Source organism: Budorcas taxicolor, chromosome X, assembly GCF_023091745.1.
Source record: "Budorcas taxicolor isolate Tak-1 chromosome X, Takin1.1, whole genome shotgun sequence".
In the NCBI taxonomy this organism is placed as follows: domain Eukaryota; kingdom Metazoa; phylum Chordata; class Mammalia; order Artiodactyla; family Bovidae; genus Budorcas; species Budorcas taxicolor.
Window position 1 is genome coordinate 86,050,260 of NC_068935.1, and position 20,323 is coordinate 86,070,582.

The 20,323-nt window shown below is 45.1% G+C and overlaps 2 pseudogenes; one reads left to right on the forward strand and one right to left on the reverse strand.

Moving 5' to 3' along the window:
- LOC128069551 (protein fem-1 homolog A-like) overlaps window positions 1-10,112 on the reverse strand; it is a 35,890-nt pseudogene extending 25,778 nt beyond the window's left edge.
- Window positions 10,113-11,332: 1,220 nt separating this feature from the next.
- On the forward strand, window positions 11,333-17,525 carry LOC128069552 (CXXC-type zinc finger protein 1-like; annotated as a pseudogene).
- The last annotated feature ends 2,798 nt before the right edge of the window (window positions 17,526-20,323 follow it).

The window sequence follows — 20,323 nt, forward strand, 5'->3', positions numbered from 1 at the left end:
GATGGGGAAACAGTGGCTGACTTTATTTTGGGGGGCTCCAAAATCACTGCAGCTTGTGATTGCAGCCATGAGATTAAAAGATGCTTACTCCTTGAAAGGAAAGTTATGACCAACCTAGACAACATATTAAAAAGCAGAGACATTACTTTGCCAACAAAAGTTCGTCTAGTCAAGGCTATGGTTTTTTGAATGGTCATGTATGGATGTGAGAGTTGGACCACAAAGAAAGCTGAGTGCTGAAGAATTGATGCTTTTGAACTGTGGTATTGAAGACTCTTGAGAGTCCCTTGGACTGCAAGGAGATCCAACCAGTCCATCCTAAAGGAGATCAGTCCTGGGTGTTCATTGAAAGGACTAATGCTGAAGCTGAAACTCCAATACTTTGGCCACCTCATGCAAAGAGTTGACTCATTGGAAAAGACCCTGATGCTAGAAGGGATTGGGGGCAGGAGGAGAAGGGGAAGACAGAGGATGAGATGGCTGGATGGCATTACTGACTCAATGGACATGAGTTTGGGTGAACTCCGGGTGTTGGTGATGGACAGGGAGGCCTGGCGTGCTGGGATTCAAGGGGTTGCAAAGAGTCAGACACGACTGAGTGACTGAATTGAACTGAACTGAATCGTAAATGGGTGCTGAATTTTCTCAAAGGATTTTTCTGCATCTATTGAGATCAGCATATGGTTTTTATCTTTCAATTTGTTAATATGGCGTATCACATTGATTGATTTTGCATATATTGAAGAATCCTTGCATCTCTGGAATAAACCCAACTTGGTCATGAGCTTTTTGTGTTGCTGAGTTTTATTTCCTAAAATTTTGTTGAGGACTTTTGCATCTATGTTCATCAGTGATATTGGCCTGTAGCTTTCTTTTTTCTTATTTATTTAGTCAATAAATTTATTTATTTTAATTGGAGGCTAATTACTTTACAATATTGTATTGGTTTTGCCATACATCAACATGAATCCACCACGAGTATACACATGTTCCCCATCCTGAACCCCCCTCCCACCTCCCTCCCCATACCATCCCTCTGGGTCATCCCAGTGCACCAGCCCCGAGCATCCTGTATCATGCATCAAACCTGAAAGCGTTTTAAGATAGGCATTACTTCTTTTCTGAATGTTTGATAGAATTCTCCTGTGAAGCCATCTGGTCCTGGGCTTCTGTTTTTTGGGAGATTTTGATCAGAGCTTCAATTTCACTGCTTGTAATTTGGTTGCTTATAATTTATATTTCTTGGTTCAGTCTTGGAAGATTAAACTTTTGAAAGTTGGAACTTGGAACTTGGAAAATTCAATCTGTCCATTTCTTCCAGGTTACCCATTTTATTGCCATTAGTTCTTCACAACAGTCTCTTATTATCCTTTGTATTTCTGCATTGTCTGTTGCAACCTCTCGTTTTTCATTTCTAATTTTGTTGATTTGATTCTTCTATCCTTTTTCCTTGATGAGTCTGGCCAAAGGTTTGTCAACTTTGTTTATCTTCTCAAAGAACCAGCTTTTCATTTTATTAATCTTTACTATTGTTTCTTTCATTTCTTTTTCATTTATTTCTGCTCTGATCTTCACTTCAGAGTTCTTCGGCTCTGATCTTTCTACTAATTTTGGTGTTTTTGTTTTTTTTTTTCCTTTTCCCAGTTGCTTTAGGTGTAGTTAGGTTGTCTATTTGGTGTTTTTCTTGTTTCTCGAGGCAGGATTGTATTGCTATAAACTTCCCTCTTAGAACTGCTTTTGCTGCATCCCATAGGTTTTGAGTTGTCGTGTTTTCATTGTCATTTGTTTCTAGGAATTTTTAAATTTCCCTTTCGATTTCTTCAGTAACCTGTTGGTTATTCAAAAACGTGTTGTTTAATGTGTTTGCATTTCTTACAGTTTTTTTTTATTATTGTAATTGATATCTAGTCTCATAGCATTGTGGTCAGGGAAGATGCTTGATATGATTTCAATTTTCTTAAATTTACTGAGGTTTGATTTGTGACCCAAGATGTGGTCTATCCTGGAGAATCTTCCATGTGCCCTTGAGAAGAAGGTATATTCCTCTGCATTTGGATGGAATGTCCTGAAGATATCAATGAGCTCCATCTCATCCAGTGTATCATTTAAGACTTGTGTTTCCTTATTAATTTTCTGTTTTGATGATCTGTCCATTGGTGTGAGTGGGTAAAGTCTCCTACTATTATTGTGTTACTGTCAATTTCTCCCTTTATGTCTGTTACTATTTGTCTTATGTATTGAGGAGCTCCTGTGTTGGGTGCATAGATATTTACAATTGTTATGTCTTCTTAGGTTGATCCCTTGATCATTATGTAGAATCCTTCCTTATCTCTTATAACCTTCTTTATTTTAAGGTCAATTTTGTCTGATATGAGTATTGATACTCCAGCTTTCTTTTGCTTCCCATTTGCAGAGAATATATTTTTCCATCCTCTCACTTTCAGTGTATATGTATCTTGAGGTCTGAAGTGGGTTTCTTGTAGACAGCATATATATGGGTCTTGTTTTTGTATCTATTCAACCAGTCTGTGTCTTTTGGTTAGAGCATTTAATCCATTTACATTTAAAGTAATTATTGATATATATTTCCTATTGCCATTTTCTTGATTGTTTGGGGTTGATTTTTGTAGATTTTTTTTTACTTCTCTGTATTTCTTGACTATATAGGTCCCTTTAACCTTGTTTGTAAAGCTGGTTTGGTTGCACTGAATTCTCTGAACTTCTGCTTGTCTGAAAAACTTTTGATTTATTCATCAATTTTGAATGAGATCCTTGCTGGGTACAGTAATCTTGGTTGTAGATTTCCCTTTCAATACTTTAAATATATCCTGCCATTCCCTTCCGGCCTGCAGAGTTTCTGCTGAAAGATCAGCTGTTAAAAGTATGGAGTTTCCCTTGTATGTTATTTGTTGCTTCTCCCTTGCTGCTTTTAATATTCTTTCTTTGTGTTTAGTTTTTGTTAGTTTGATTAGTACACGTCTTGGCCTGTTTCTCCTTGAGTTTATCCTATATGGGACTCTGTGCCTCTTGGACTTGATTATTCCGTTTCCATATTGGGGAAATTTTGAACTATAATCTCTTCAAAAATTTTCTCATACCCTTTCTTTCTCTCTTCTTCTTCTTCTGGGACCCTTATAATTTGAATGTTGGTGCATTTGATATGGTCCCAGAGGTCTCTGAGACTGTCCTCAGTTCTTTTCTTTCTTTTTGCTTTATTCTGCTCTTCAGAGGTTATTTCCACCATTTTCTCTTCCAGCTCACTGATTTGTTCTTCTGCTTCAGATACTCTGCTATTGATTCTTTCCAGAGTATTTTTAATTTCAGTAATTGTGTTGTTTGTATGTTTATTCTTTAATTCTTCCAGGTTTTTGTGAATTGATCCTTGAATTTTCTCTATTTTGTTTTCAAGGTTTGTGATTATCTTACTATCTTGATTCTGAATTATTTTTCAGGTAGTTTGCCTATTTCCTCTTCAGTTCAGTTCAGTTCAGTTGCTCAGTCGTGTCCAACTCTTTGCGACCCCATGAATCGCAGCACGCCAGGCCTCCCTGTCCATCACCAACTCCCGGAGTTCACTCAGACTCATGTCCATCGAGTCAGTGATGCCATCCAGCCATCTCATCCTCTGTCGTCCCCTTCTCCTCCTGCCCCTAACCCCTCCCAGCATCAGAGTCTTTTCCAATGAGTCAACTCTTCGCATGAGGTGGCCAAAGTACTGGAGTTTCAGCTTTAGCATCATTCCTTCCAAAGAAAACCCAGGGCTGATCTCCTTCAGAATGGACTGGTTGGATCTCCTTGCAGTCCAAGGGACTCTCAAGAGTCTTCTCCAACACCACAGTTCAAAAGCATCCATTCTTCGGTGCTCAACTTTCTTCACAGTCCAACTCTCACATCCATACATGACCACAGGAAAATCCATAGCCTTGACTAGACGGACTTTAGTCGGCAAAGTAATGTCTCTGCTTTTGAATATACTATCTAAGTTGGTCATAACTTTTCTTCCAAGGAGTAAGCATCTTTTAATTTCATGTCTGCAGTCACCATCTGCAGTGATTTTGGAGCCCAAAAAATAAAGTCTGACACTGTTTCCACTGTTTCCCCATCTATTTCCCATGAAGTGATGGGACCAGATGCCATGATCTTTGTTTTCTGAATGTTGAGCTTTAGGCCAACTTTTTCACGCTCCTCTTTCACTTTCATCAAGAGGCTCTTTAGTTCCTCTTCACTTTCTGCCATAAGGGTGGTGTCATCTGCATATCTGAGGTTATTGATATTTCTCCCAGCAATCTTAATTCCAGCTTGTGTTTCTTCTTTGGATTCCTGCACTTCTAATTTGTTCCTTCATTTGTGTAGTATTTCTCTGCCTTTTCATTATATATGTATATATATGTAAACTATTGTGTTTGAGGTCCCCTTTTCCCAGGCTTCAAGTTTGAATTCTTTCTCCCTTTTGGTTTCTGCCCTCCTAAGGTTGGTCCAGTGGTTTGTATAAGTTTTGTATATGGTGAGATTTGTGCTGAGTTTTTTGTTTGTTTGTTTCTTTCCGTTTCCTCTGATGGGCAAGGCTGAGTGAGGTGATAATCCTGTCTGCTGATAATTGGGTTTGTATTTTTATTTTGTTTGTTGCTTAGATGAGGCATCCTGCACAGGGTGCTACTGGTGTTGGGTGATGCCGGGTCTTGTATTCAAGTGGTTTCCTTTGTGTGAGTTCTCACTATTTGATACTCCCTAGGGTTAGTTCTCTGGTAGTCTAGGGTCTTAGAGTCAGTGCTCCCACTGCAAAGGCTTGATCTCTGGTCAGGAACTAAGATTCCACAAGTGGTTTGTTATGGCATTAAGTGAGATTAAAACAAATACCCAAAAATGAGAAACCAAAGATGAACCCCAGACAAATCAGGCAAATAATAATTAAAATAATGGAATATACACATGTACATATACACCCATAAGCAAAGTCAAAACAGTCCAACTAAAATAAAGTACAGTAGACTGACCCAGTGAACAAAGGAAATCAAATATCATATTTACCAGTTAAGACTAGAACTATCTAAAGCACAAACCAGAAAACAAAAGTAGAGCAAGGTGCCAAGTGGGGAATAAATCAATGAAAAGAAAACTAAGAAATATGTTGTGAGGAAAGGAATGAAAGAAAAGAAAGGAAGAATAGATATGCAAAGTTAAATAGAGGTAGATAAAGAAATTTATATGCATTAAATATTAACTGAAAGGGGAAAAAACAGTAGGAAAAGCAAACAAGGGAATAAATGTAGAGAAAATAATATAGGTTTAAAAATTAAAATTATAAAAAGAGAAAAGAAAGGGAAAAAATGGAAAACTCCATAGAACGGCAAAAGCCTGACATAGAGGCAGAGGTTTATAACAACAAATAAATTGTGATTGAGGGGGGGAAAAGAAGCTCAAAGGCTTAATTAGGTTTCATAGTGCCAATAAAATTGACAACTGCAATGGGTGGGGTGAGGGGAGGAAAACAAAAAAAGAAAAAAAAATCCAAAAGGATATATAGAACAAGTCAAAACATAAGAATAATAGATGCTTTTCTTGAGTCACTGCTGTCAGAGTCCTTTCCCTTGCTGGGAGTCACAGTTCACCTCACCTCCCTAGGATGCCCTCCCACTCTGTGCTGATCTCTGGACCTGCTGTGGGGGCAGCTCAGATTCTAGTCTGGCCCTACTCCTGTGTATTCTTGTCTCCAGTGTCCACAGTTATTAGAACTAGTGTGTTTTCTTTTGTGGGCGCTCTCAATGTCATTTTATATATTTGATAGACACAGAGTCTGCCTGGTTGATCATGTGGATTTAATCTGCAGCTTGTACAGTTGGTGGGAAGGTTTTGAGTCTTCTTCCTTAGCCACATTGCCCCTGGGTTTCAACTGTGGTTTTATTTCCACCTCTGCATGTGGGTTGTCCACTGGGAATTGCTCCTGAGGCTGCCCTGGAGGATTTGGGTTTGCCCCTGTGAGGGCCAGGTGTGGAGGTGGTGCAGCTGCTTGAGTCACAGGTGTTTCTATCAGCACCAGCTACTCAGGGGAGTTGGCAGCTAGGGCAGCAGGAAATATAGTGCTCTAGAAGGGTGTGGAAACCAGTATTGTCCAATACACTCCAGCATTCTTGCCTGGAGAACCCCCTGACAGAGAAGCCTGGCAGGCCACAGTCTACAGGGCTGCAAAGAGTTGGACATGACTGAAGCAACCTTGCGTGCATAGATGCAAGATTTCTTTGCCTGTAGCAGTTCTGCCTTCGTGAGCGTTGAGCGTGAAGGTGGCGCAGCTGCTTGGCTTGCGGGGACCCTGGCGGTGCAAAGTGTGGAGGGACACGGACTGCCTCTGCCCCCAGGAGTTATGGCCCTATCAGTCTTTTTTCGAGCCTCTTGTAGCTGGTGACCAGAAGGCTTCTTTGGCCAGTCTTTCTCTGTAGCTCCGCCGGTTCAGGCACTTAGAGGGATTCCTTGCCTGGGGCCCTTCTCTGTTGTTTGGCACATCAGGCACATAGAGGGGTCCCCCTGGCTGGGGGTCCTACTCTGCAGATCGGTGCATCAGGCACTTAAAGGGGCACCCTGGGTGGGGTCCTACTCTGTAGTCCAGTGTGTCAGGTGTTTGATGGGCCAGCCTCTCTATTGTTCAGCTGCCGGTGCTGGCGAGTGGGGAGAGAGAGGCTATGATGGTGGCTCTACTCCCTATGCGTGACTCAGCAGTATTGCCTTGCTTCCAAGGCTGCCCGGCTTTCCTCCACAGGCATTTCCCACCACAATCTCTTCCCTCGATCACTCTCTCTGTGGTCAACAGCAGCCCTCGCCCTTGGATTGCTCCACAATCCCTAAACTCCAGCTCCCAGCCGAGCACCTTCCAGGGGACCTGCGTCCCTGTCCAGGATATGTATGGCTCTGGCAAGGACTGTATAATTCTCCTTCCATTTAGGCTGCCACAGATCAGCTGGTTCACTCTCAGCCTTAAAAGTCTCCTCTGACTCAGACAGTTGCCCCAATGTGGGGATTGGACCCCTGCTTCAGTTCCCCCACCCGCTGAGGGCAGGTCCAGTCCTACTAACACTTCTGTTTCTCCCCCTAGTTCCTTCATCCTACCGAGTTTTGCGTGGGTCTATATATTCTTTTCTGCTGGTCAGGTCCTCCTGTCCGCTCTCAGCTGGTGTTCTGCATGCGCTACTGTGTCTGAAGGTGTATTCCTGATGTATCCATGGAGAGAGATGTACTCCATGCCCACCCACTCCTCTGCTATCTTGTTCTCCTCTTTTCATTTTTGATATCTAGTGTTGATAAAATGTGAAACATCTATAGTGTTTTGTATCATATAAAACAATGTGGATAAAGGTACTGACAGATAATTCCTCTTGTAAACAGATGACATAAACTTACACTATCAATAAATATAGGTCAGTACTGTGAATGTATTTTCTCTTCCTCATGGATTTTTTTGGGGGGACACTGCCTTGTTTCTTTATTCCAGGCTTCTGGAGGGACGGTGATGGTGTTCCCTGCCTTGACAGAAGGCAACACCTGGTCTTGTAAATAAAGACTGTGCTAACACTGCAAATCTAAACGAGACTTAGTTCCCTCGGAGGGACAGAACATCTAGGCACCCACTGTGGCTTCTGGAGTCTTCTGGGTATCTGCCCTGAGATAAGCCTGCAGGAGAGGCGCAGAGTGGGAATGGCCTCTTTCCTGAGCTGTAGGGGTGGCGGCTCCAGTCCCTTTCTGTCCCTCACTGCTTTCCCAACGGGCCAAAACCACTCTCCTGCTGGCGGCCAGGGCACATGGAGGATACCCCCCACACCTGACAGTCTCTCAGGGGCAGGTTCTCTAGAAGGAGCACTTGATCACCCTCCCCACCCCCAGTGATGAGAGACCAAGATTTTGTACCACTGTAGTCGACAACCTGTTCCAGACATCCACCATCTTATCTATCTGGCTCAGTGGGTTAATGGTGTGTCAATACTTGGAATTATCTCAGGGTCACCTGGATCCTGGTTTCCAAGTGGATTGTTCGCCACACACCTGTGCCCACTTGTGTGATTTGTGAGGCAGAGGTGACCTGCAGTTTGAACTCAGAAACTGTGAAAATCAAACTCCAAAGCAACCAAACTATTAATAGCTCTTGTTGAGTCAGAAGTGGCTGGCAAGCCCAGCTCCTTTGGTATTTGGCCTGGTCCTCCTTTGGAAAACGACTTCTCTTTCTAGTGAGAATGGGAAGTAGGGCAGCCCAAGTAAAAGGCAAGTGAGTGAAGTGTTCAGAAATGTATGGTCACCCTCGTTTGGGGGACCTTCATGAACTTGTCACAAAATATAGCTCACTCTAGCTGGCCGTGGCTGTCTCAGGCAAGATAAAACCCTTGTTGTGTGAAATGAACTTAGGGAGCCTGACACCAAAATCTCTTTTTTTTTTAAGTGTATGGCAGCAAAACCTCTTGCACCACAGCTGTAAGCTGCCCGTGCTTGTACGTGCACAGTCGCATCTAACTCTTTGCGACACCATGGACTATAGCCCACCAAGCTCCTCTCTCCATGGTATTCTCCAGGCAAGAATACTGGAGTGAGTGGCCATTCCCTTCTCCAGGGGATCTTCCCGACACAGGGATCGAACTGGCATCTCCTGTGTCTCTTGCATTGAAGGTGGATTCTTTACCACAGAGCCACCTGGTGAGCACTAACTCCCCTCCCCCAGGTAAATAAACAGAACACCAAATCACAAAAGCTACCCAAGGGGCTGGTGGCTTGTGGGCAGAGAGTTGGACCCACAGCAGGGCAGAAGGAGCAGGTGAGAATGTGCTGGAAAGGTGGATTCTCCCACTTTGCCCTCTCAGGGGCCGCAGTTCTAACACTGCCCTGGGTGGCTGGGTCTATCCTTTCTGATACGTCAGAGGTAGAGGCTGAACCCAACTCTCAGCTTCTACATGTGTTTCTAGTAGGGGAGGAAGGCAATGGTTTCAATCTCTCTGCCCCAGGTCAGAGGCAAGATTCTCTGAAACTCAGGCAGACAGGACATGTGGGAGGTTGAGCATCTTCTTGTGGAGGATGAGTGCGTGGACTCCTATAGAATGTCAGTTCTCTGAGCACGTGGTCTGGAAGCTTCTACCACCAAGAGCTCATTGATTCTTGGCCCCTCTGCCTGATGAGGGGAGCGGGCCACGGAGGCCCATGAGCTCTTCCCTGGTTTCCAGCCACCACAAGTGTTCCCTAGAGAGGGCGGGGACAGGTGTGGAGGCCCATGAGCTCTTCCCTGGTTTCCAGCCACCACAAGTGTTCCCTAGAGAGGGCGGGGACAGGTGTGGGCCCCGCCCATCCTGGGTTTTCCTCTCCCACACTTTTCCGTGCAGCTGGATGAAAGCTTCCAGCTCTTAGGGAGTGAAGCCCTTGTATGGGTTCTTGTTCTTGTCCAGGGTGCAAGTCAGTGCACTACTGGGTCACATAGTTGAAGGGCTGAATGGTACTCTTGGCCAGCAGCTTCTCATGCAGCGGCTCGTAGACTGTCTTCTTGAAAGATCTGATGGCATCCATGTGGGCCCCCGCCTCTATCAGGGCATTCATGATCCCCAGGCAGTTGTTCTGCTTTGCAATGTGCACTGGCGTGTTGTTAGCAAAGTCCCAGCTCTCTGGGTCAGCCCCACAGTTGAGTGTACCTTGACCACCTGGAGGGAAGGGAATCTGCCCACCTAGAAGTGGCCCTCGTTTGTGGCCTATGTCCACTACCATGTGCAAGAGTGAAGCCATTCTGGCTGTGATTCTTGTGGCTCACCAAGACCCCCTGGCACAGCAGGCTCCGCACCCAGGTGATCAGCTGCCGAGGCAGCCCACAGCAGCTGTGTGCCCTCGATGCTCTCGTCATTGAAGTGTATGGAGCCGCCGGCATCCATGCTGGCGCCGCTCCGGTCCACTGGGTACTCAACCACATCTAGGTGGCTGCAATGGGAGGTGATGACAAGCAGTGTCCCCACCTTAACCCCCCACCCCTGTCCCCCGCTGGCCAACTAGCATGTCAGCTCGTCCAGCTCCTTCCTGCTCTGACTGCTAGGCAGCCTCTGAAGCATCTGAAGCTTGTCAACATGGACTGTGTTGTATACGGTGGTTTAGAGGTCTACCATTTGGACCTCTGCCAGGACATGGACTGGCCGCCGAAGGGTTGAGGGGACTGGGGACCGAGGACTAGAGCCCGGAGGGGCAGACTGCAAATTTCACCATCTCTCCTGCTGCCATCCTAGGTGTGTCTCCTTAATAATTTTCTTAATAACATTTTTTTCTCTGGCTTACCTTAAGAATACAGTATTTAGGGGCTTCCCTGGTGGCTCAGTGGTAAAGAATCTGCCTGGCAATTCTGGAATGACTGTATCCATCCCTGATCTGAGAATATCCCATGTGTTGCGGAGCAAATAAACCCACGTGTGCCACAACTATTGAGGCAGTGTTCTAGAGCCTCAGAGCTTCAACACTGAGCCCACACACCCTAGAAGCTGTGATCCACAACAACAGAAGCCACCACAATGAGAAGGGTGTGGCTCGCCACTAGAGAGTAGACCCCACACATCGCAACTAGAGAATACCCCCATGCAGCAACAAAGACTTAGCACAGCACCCCCCAACACAAAACAAATACAATTATTTTTTTTAAAAGAATACAGTATATAAGGCATGAGTGGGTGTGCATTGTCAGTTGTGTCTGACTCTCTGTGGTCCCATGGAGTGTAGCCTGCCAGGCTCCTCTGTCCATGGGATTTCCCAGGCAAGAATACTGGAGTGGGTTGCCATTTCCTCCTCCAGGGGATCTTCCCCACCCAAGGATCAAACCCACGTATCTTGTTCGTCTCCTACCCTGGCAGTCGGATTCTTTACCACTATTGCCCAGGTAACGGATATAACATACAAAATATGTGTTAATCAACTGTTTATGTTAACCATAAGGCTGCCTGTCAACAGTAGACTATTAGTAGTTAAGTTTTGGGAGAGTCTAAAGTTATACTTGGATTCTTGACTCAGACGGGTGTTGGTGCCCCTAACCCCTACATTGTTCAAGGGTCAACAGAACTGTCCTTGTTGCTTCCACGACCTAATACTTCCCTGGGACAGTGTTTTGCATGCTTGTTCTAGGAATGCTGGATAAAGACCAAAGGGAATTCTCCGACTGAGCGACTGCCGCGTGCAGAGAGACAACAGCAGAGTGTGCAATTCACTCCCTAACCCATCTCCCTATCCTCTCCCAGGTGTCTGAAGGGAAACAGCAGAGACTCCCTGGAGGACAAAGAGAAGTCACGGCCTTGACTAAGACTAAAATGCGGCAGGTAGATTACGACAGTAAAGCATCAGTATAATGGCCCAGTATGGCCGGTGGAAAAAACTAGCAGGGGGTACAGGCTCACGGTGGACTTCCGCCAATGGAATGTGTGTCGCTCCGGTGGCCCTGGCCATTCGAGACTCTGTGGCTGTAAATGAACACACAGCACAGACTGATGGCACTGCCTAGGCCTTCTTTACTGTCCCACTGGACTTGAAGACACTCCTCTATGGGTCTCTTGTGCTCCTACACATCTTGCTGAGTGTGACAGGAAAGCAAGGCCCCAAGTACTCTTTCCCTGGCATTTCTCAGGCTTGTGCTTACAGCAAATGACTCCAAGGCTGGTTTCCAGGCTGCTCTTAGGCAGCAGGTTGCTCATGCTCAGGGTCCTTTCCTGTAAGGCAACTCGGTGCACATGCAGGCATTTGTCGAGGATGATCTGCGACACCTCTGTGGGAACTCAGGCTTAGGAAACTCACAGCCTTTTAAAACTCACAGCCATTTTTTAAAAAAATGGAATCTTCTCTGTTGCTGTAAGAGAAAGAGACCTTTTCCTCCTTCCCTTTTCTTAGAATATTTCCTGGAGAAAACTGGTATTTGTAAACCCTTCCTCTGCCCCTTGGATACATATGTAAATCTTATAAGGGTAAATAAGCCTTCTGTCAGCAAAACAACCCAGAGTAATTTTCTTTGGGACTAGGAGCCATCTCCTTGAAATATAAACACCAAAGAAGATGGTGATCTATCACCCTGGGAGCTTAGCCTCAGGGCCTGGCTCTAAGCTGGAACTCAGTTCAGTCCCTCAGTCCTGTCTGACTGCTTGTAACCCCATGGGTTGCAGCATGCCAGGCTTCCCTGTCCATCACCAACTCCCGGGGCTTGCTCAAACTCATGTCCATCGAGTCAGTGATGCCATCCAACCATCTCATCCTCTGTTGTCCCCTTCTCCTACAGCCTTCAATCTTTCCCAGCAACAGAGTCTTTTCTAATGAGTCAGTTATTCGCATCAGGTGGCCAAAGTATTGGAGCTTCAGCTGCAGCTTCAGTCCTTCCAATGAATGTTCAGGATTCATTTCCTTTAGGATTGACTAGTTGGATCTCCTGGCAGTTCAAGGGACTCTCAAGAGTCTTCTCCAACACCAGAGTTCAAAAGCATTCATTCCCTGCCCTTCGGCTCTCTTTATGGTCCAACTCTCACATCCATACATGACTACTGGAAAAACCATAGCTTTGACTAGATGGACCTTTGTGGGCAAAGTAATGTCTCTGATATTTAATATGGTCTCTTGGATTGTCATAGCTTTTCTTCCAAGGAGCAAGCATCTTTGAATTTTGTGGCTACAGTCACCATCTTCAGTGATTTTGGATCCTAAGAAAATAAAATCATTCACCGTATTCATTGTTTCTCCATCTATTTGCCATGAACTGATAGGACCAGATGCCATAATCTTCATTTTTCGAATGTGGAGTTTTAAGCCAGATTTTCACTCTCCTTTTCCACTTTCATCAAGAGTCTCTTTAGTTTTTCTTTGATTTCTGCCAAAAGGGTAGTGTAATTTCCACATCTGAAGTTACTGATACTTCTCCCGACAATCTTGATTCCAGCTTATGCTTCTTCCAGCCCAGCGTTTCTCACGATGTACTCTGCATATAAGCTAAATGAGCAGGGTGACAATATACAGCCTTGACATACTCCTTTTCCTATTTGGAACCAGTCTGTTGTTCCATGTCCAGTTCTAACTGTTGCTTCTTGACCTGCATGTAGCTTTCTCAAGAGGCAGATCAGGTGGTCTGGTATTCCCATCTCTTTCAGAATTTTCCACAGTTTATTGTGATCCACACAGTCAAAGGCTTTGGCATAGTCCATAAAGCAGAAATAGATGATTTTCTGGAACTCTCTTGCTTTTTCAATGATCCAGCAGATGTTGGCAATTTGATCTCTGGTTCCTCTGCCTTTTCTAAAACCATCTTGAACATCCAGAAGTTCATGGTTCACATATTGCTGAAGCCTGGTTTGGAGAATTTTGAGCATTACTTTACTAGCGTGTGAGATGAGTGCAATTGTGCGTTGTTCGAGCATTCTTTGGCATTGCCTTTCTTTGGGATTGGAATGAAAACTGACCTCTTCCATTCCTGTGGCCACTGCTGAGTTTTCCGTATTTGCTGGCATAACGAGTGCAGCACTTTCACAGCATCATCTTTCAGGATTTGAATTAGCTCAGCTGGAATCCATCACCTCCACTAGCTTTGTTCGTAGTGATGCTGTCTAAGGCCCACTTGACTTCACATTCCAGGATGTCTGGCTCTAGGTGAGTGATCACACCATCGTGATTATCTTGGTCATGGAGCTCTTTTTTAAATAGTTCTTCTGTGTATTCTTGCCACCTCTTCTTAATATCTTCTGCTTCTGCTAGGTCCATACGATTTCTGTTCTTTATCAACTCCATCTTTGCATGAAATGTTCCCTTGGTATCTCTAATTTTCTTGAAGAGATCTCTAGTCTTTCCCATTCTGTTGTTTTCCTCTATGTTTGCATTAATCACTGAAGAAGGCTTTCTTATCTCTCCTTGCTATTGTTTGGAACTCTGCATTCAGATGCGAACATCTTTCCTTTTCTCCTTTGCTTTTCACTTCTCTTCTTTTCACAGCTATTTGTAAGGCCTCCTCAGACAGCCATTTTGCTTTTTTGCATTTCTTTTCCATGGGGATGGTCTTGATCCCTGTCTCCTGTGCAATGTCACGAACCTCTGTCCATAGTTCATCAGGCACTCTATCGGATCTAGTCCCTTAAATCTATTTCTCACTTCCTCTATATAACCATAAGGGATTTGATTTAGGTCATACCTGAATAGTCTAGTGGTTTCCCCCACTTTCTTCAATTTAAGTCTGAATATGGCAATAAGGAGTTCATGACCTGAGCCACAGTCAGCTCCCGGTCTTGTTTTCGCTGACTGTATAGAGCTTCTCCATCTTTGGCTGCAAAGAATATAATCAGTCTGATTTTGGTGTTGACCATCTGGTGATGTCCATGTGTAGAGTCTTCTCTTGTGTTGTTGGAAGACAGTGTTTGTTATGACCAGTGGGTTCTCTTGGCAAAACTCTATTAGCCTTTGCCTTGCTTCATTCCGTACTCCAAGGCCAAATTTGCCTGTTACTCCAGGTGTTTCTGGGCTTCCTACTTTTTGCATTCCAGGACCTATAATGAAAAGGACATCTTTCTGGGGTGTTAGTTCTAAAAGGTCTTGTAGGTCTTCATAGAACTGTTCAACTTCAGCTTCTTCAGTGCTACTGGTTGGGACATAGGCTTGGATTATCGTGATATTGAATGGTTTGCCTTGGAAACGAACAGAGATCGTTCTGTCGTTTTCGAGATTGCATCCAAGTACTGCATTTTGGACTCTTTTGTTGACCATGATGGCTACTCCATTTCTTCTGAGGGATTCCTGCCTGCAGTAGTAGATATAATGGTCATCTGATTTAAATTCACCCATTCCAGTCCATTTTAGTTTGCTGATTCTTAGAATGTTGACGTTCACTCTTGCCACCTCTTGTTTGACCACTTCCAACTTGCCTTGATTCTTGGACCTGACATTCCAGGTTCCTATGCAACACTGCTGTTTACAGCATCGGACCTTGCTTCGATCACCAGTCACATCCACAACTGGGTATTGTTTTTGCTTTGGCTCCATCCTTTCATTCTTTCTGGAGTTATTTCTCCACTGATCTCCAGTATCATATTGGGCACCTACCGACCCGGGGAGTTCCCCTTTCAGTATCCTATCATTTTGCCTCTTCATACTGTTCATGGGGTTCTCAAGGCAAGAATACTGAAGTGGTTCACCATTCCCTTCTCCAGTGGACCACATTCTGTCAGGCCTCTCCACCATGACCCTCCTGTCTTGGGGGCCACACACGGCATGGCTTAGTTTCATTGAGTTAGACAAGGCTGTGCTCCGTGTGATCAGATTGGTTACAACTACTTTTTAAGGGAAGAACCCCTCCTCTGGACAACATGTGAAGGGAGCCAAGTTAAGTGGGAAAACTGTATGTCATTATTACATTATGCCAAGACACTGAAAGCCGGACTGGAGAAAGAGACTCCTGAGAATGCAGACCCTGCAGGAACAAGAGCATCAGGAAAGCCCAGGATGAAACCCTCAGCTAGGGAATAATAGGCAAAAGTCTCAAAGTCAACTGACTGAGGGAATCCTGGAGGTGGAAACTGATGAACCACAAGTTTCAACAACTTGCCCGGAGGCTAATCTATGCTTGCCTTTTCTGGTAAATATTCATACTGCAGAAGACTCTTGAGAGCCCCTTGGTCTACAAGGAGATCAGACCAGTGAATCCTAAAGGAAATCATCCCTGAATATTCATTGGAAGGACTGGTGATGAAGCTGAAGCTTCAGAGGCATGATGTGGACAGGATCAGGGGCAGGGTGGGCAAGATCAAGGGCAGGATGTGGGTGGGCTCAGAGGCAAAAGTGGGTGAATTTGGGGCAGGGTTTGTATGAGGCACCACCAGAGAAGCCCACTTGGGTGGGATTGGGAGAAAGTGTGGCCTGAGTTCAGGGTGAAACCACCCTCCTCTTCATCTTTAGCACCTCACTTTCAATCTCTCCCCAGAGCCACAAGGCTCTTCTGTGATGTTTACAACCCACAGAGTAACAGGTACTGTAAGCAACTCCCGCCCCGAGCACTCAATGGACCCCAAGGTGAGACTTTTTCTTCTCTATCTCATGAGCTTTCAGTCCCAGCCCCCCTCCTCCCTACCTGACCACCTTCTTTGTCTGGTTCTCCGTGCTTGAATTGCCTCCTATTCCTTCTTCCCTCTGCCTGACTGCTTTCATACCTACTGACCAATCTCAGTGGGTCCCCTCCTCTCTTTCTGACCTCCCCTACACTCCCCCACCTTATTACTCAGTCATCTTCTAGTCTCACTTTTCTTTCTGTGTGGCTGCTGTTTATTGATAAGCTCCTTGCCTGACCACACCCCCCAACATTTCTCTTTCTGCCTGTCTCTCTCCTTCTGCCTGTCTAGCCTCCATTCCTCTGCTCCTCAGTATAATCATCCCCTGTTCCTCCTGTCTTCTTGCTGGCCCATCTGCTTTCTTCTCCCAGCCCCTGCCTGACATTCCACCCCAACCATCCCTGAAAGGACACCCTCAATTCCTCTCTTTTGAATTTCTGACTTCCCTTCATTTCTTTTTTATTCTTCCTGCCTCACTTCCCCAGTCATTCTCCCTGCTTCTCATCTCCAAAATCCCTCCTTCTTTGTTTGATCAGCCCTCATCCCTCCACACTCCTGACCCCATTCCTCACCTCCTTTATGTTTTACCAACCTCCATTCATCTACTGTGGTCCAGCTAGTAAAGAATCCACCCGCAATGCAAGAGACCTGGGTTCAATCCCTGGTTTGGGAAGATCCCCTGGAGAAGGGAAAGGCTACTTATTCCACTCTTCTGGCCTAGAAAATTCTGTGGGATCGCAAAGTGTTGGACATGACTGGGCGACTGTCACTCACGTTCATGTACTTCTCCCTGTCAGACCTCCCCTCCATCCCTCCTCCCTTTCCTGTTTGATCTCTTTCTACTCTTCCATCCATCCTACCCGATCACACTCTTTCCTACATCCCAGCTTAACTTCTTCCTCCATCCTCCATGCTTGATCATACCCCCTTTGACCCCTTCTTCTTTACCTAGTAATTACTGAATTCCTCTCTTCTTTCCTGCTAGTTCACTTCCCATCCCTCTCCTTCTGCCTGACTGCCCTCCAATCCCCCTCTTTCTCTCATTTTACCTGCCTGATCCCCCTCCATAGCCACCCCCTCCATACCTCATCATCATTCTTTCTGCCCACAGGTTCCAGATGATGAGGTGTGCGGTTGTCCACTAGTGCACAATGTCATTGAGGTCACTGATGATTTCTGTCATCTCTCCCAAAGGCCTTTGCAAACTCCACTATTGCTGGGAGAAGCTGAGGCGTGCCGAGGTGGACCTAGAGCATGTTCGTGCGGTCAGTTACAAGGCTGAGTGTGGCTGAGGGGCAGCATGGGATCCTAGAAGCCCCTTCTCACACTTACCCTCCACAGTTGCACGAGCTGGTTGAGCAGGCGCACAAGGTGTGCAAAGCCACGATGAATCGGACAGGGCTGCTGACCCTGATGCTTCACCAAGCAGTCCAGCATGATCCACTCAGCACTGACCGACGCTTCAGAGTAGACAGCTGAGCTCTGCTCAACTGAGGTCCTATGCCCAATACTTGGTGCAAGGGAGACACTACGAATTTCTCACACACCTATTCCTCTAACCATGTCTTTCTCAGGGCATCTCAAAGTTTCTCTGTGCTTCTCTGTTCCCCATTTAGTATCCTATCTCTACGCCTCCTTAAGGTGGACTGGTCTTTAAAATTTCCCCACTTCTGTCCTTTCTCTTATCCCCTGTCTCTCTCTTTCCTGAATCTGAGCAGGGCCAAAGGATCTGCCCTGTGCTCATCTCCCACTGGCCTGAGTTTTGTTTAGAAACTTGAGATTAGCAAGACATTTTAATATCTCCTGGTGGCCCCTAATCCAGTCTCTGTGCCCACAAACCCAATTCCAAACCTCCAATGGTGGTGGGGGACAGTGCAGCTTTACTTGGCTGGCAGGCCCATTTGCAGTTGGCTGAGAAGTGCTGCACACTCAGCTCAGTTTGTCCTTTTCTGTCAAGGGAGAGGTGAGGTTACAAAGTGGGTACCAGTGACCCTGAGTCCCCCCTCCCGGGCCATCAGGTCTGTCATTGTCACCTGATTAGTGCACTTTGACCAACTTCTGTATAATTGTTGGCATTCCCCGGGCCAGAGATGCTGGAAAAATGTTGCAATGGAGGGAAAAGGTGATGAGTCCATGTTGGGACACTGAGGAGAGTTCAAGGTTCAATGCAATCGGGCCCTTGCCCCTGCCCATCTTGTCCCACCCCTCAACATACCATGAGGTCCCAGCCCTTCCGTCAGCCTTGGCCCCTGTCAGTGCAGTCCTGGTCTATGCACATCCCCCCCCCAGCCCCCACCTCTGATCTTGTCTTGTTCTCCTATTCCCACTACCCTTCTCTGGGTCTACTCTTCCCAGCTGGCTCTGTCTACCTAATGCCTGTAGGGTTGCCAGAAGAGGATTGGGACCTCTGCTATATCTGCCTTTGCAAGGCCCTGCCAGGCCAGTGGAGGTGTATCCAGTAAGGCTGCCTGTGGGAACTCGTATGACTCAAATGAGAGACTTCAACCACTCTTCCTGTTCTTTTTATATTCACTAGACCCTCAGAGATTTTGTTGTTGTTGTTGTAATTTTCACTATTGTTTTTTCTGAATGGACTCAGATATTTCACCTAAATTTTTCAGGATGTTGCTCTAGACTTACACCTCGTATTCCACCATAACTAGTGTATCAGTTATCTAATGCACTACCTTGGAGAAGGAAATGGCAACCCACTCCAGTCTTCTTGCCTGGAGAATTCCATGGACAGAGGAGCTTGGCAGGTTGCAGTCCATGGAGTCACAAGAGTCGGGCATGACTTAGCGACTAAACCACCACCACCACCAATGCCCTACCTATCTGGTGCCATATCTCCTTTCTTTATTCCCAGTATTGTGTGTGTGTTTTTTTTCTTTAACTTGATCATATTTTCCAGGAGCTAATCCATATAAATAATTATAAGATTAAATTTTAGTTTTAATTATACTCCCTATGTTTATATTTATGTAAACTTTCATTTTATTAATTGCCACTTTTTTGTTTTGTTTCCTTTTTTGTGTTTGCTCCATTTTGTTCTTTCTTGAATTGAATTCCTAGCTTTATTAATTTTGTTTTCCAGTCTATTATAGTAGTAAAGCATTTGAAAATATACACTTTTTTCTAATGCAGCTGTATCTGATAAACTCTGGTCTGAAAAGTGCAAGTTCAGAATTGATTTCTCACTCTGATTCTACCTATTGAGGAATGTTTCTTAGTTTCTAACTGGTTAAGCAGTTTTGCTATCTTTCTTTTCTATATTTGTAATTATGCTTTTACTGTGATCAGAGAATATAGCTTGTTGAATCTGAACTCAAAATATTACTCAGGATTTTCTTTGTGGGCCAGATTACTCAAGTGAGTTTCATAAACTTTCATGGATGTAAGAAAATATATCTTCTGTTAGGTTCAGATTACTCATTAGGACTTTTCTGTCCCGTTTGACAGTTACTGCTTCTTTAGTCTGGAGAAGGCAATGGCAACCCACTCCGGTACTCTTGCCTGAAAACTCCCATGGACTGAGGAGCCTAGTAGGCTGCAGTCCATGGGGTCGCTACGAGTCAGACACAACTGAGCGACTTCACTTTCACTTTTCACTCTCATGCATTGGAGAAGGAAATGGCAACCCACTCCAGCATTCTTGCCTGGTAGGCTGCCGTCTATGGGGTTGCACAGAGTCGGACACGACTGAAGCGACTTAGCAGCAGCTTCTTTACTCTGACTTTTGTCTTTTTGTCTGCTCCAGCTGTTATGCTATCAAAAGATAGAATAAATGTTGTAATATTTTAAAACAAGTTTCTCTTTGCAGTTGTGTTTTTGGCAGGTAGAGGTGGAAAATCCTAAAGTACGTATCTTAGGCTGTTTTGCGCAATGCCCACTATGTGTTTTCTTTGTTTTGCTTGTTTAGTCCTTTTGACCTTGAATTTATTTTCCCAAGTACATCATCGCTGCTTCTTTTATTTTGCAGCCACTAACCTGGTGTGTGGGTTTCCCAGGTGACTCAGTGGTAAAGAATCCACTCGCAGTGCAGGAGAGATGGGTTTGATCCCTGGGTTGGGAAGATTCCCTGGAGTAGGAAATGGCACTCCAAGCCAGTACTCATGCCTGAAAAATTCCATGGACAGAAGAGCCTTGGGGCTACAGTCCAGGACTTGCAAAGAGTCAGACACGATTGAGCAACTGAGCATGCACAACCTTGTGTATCTTTGCCTAAACCTTATTTTTCTCACTGTTTAACGTATACTTCTTTTCAACTATATATATAT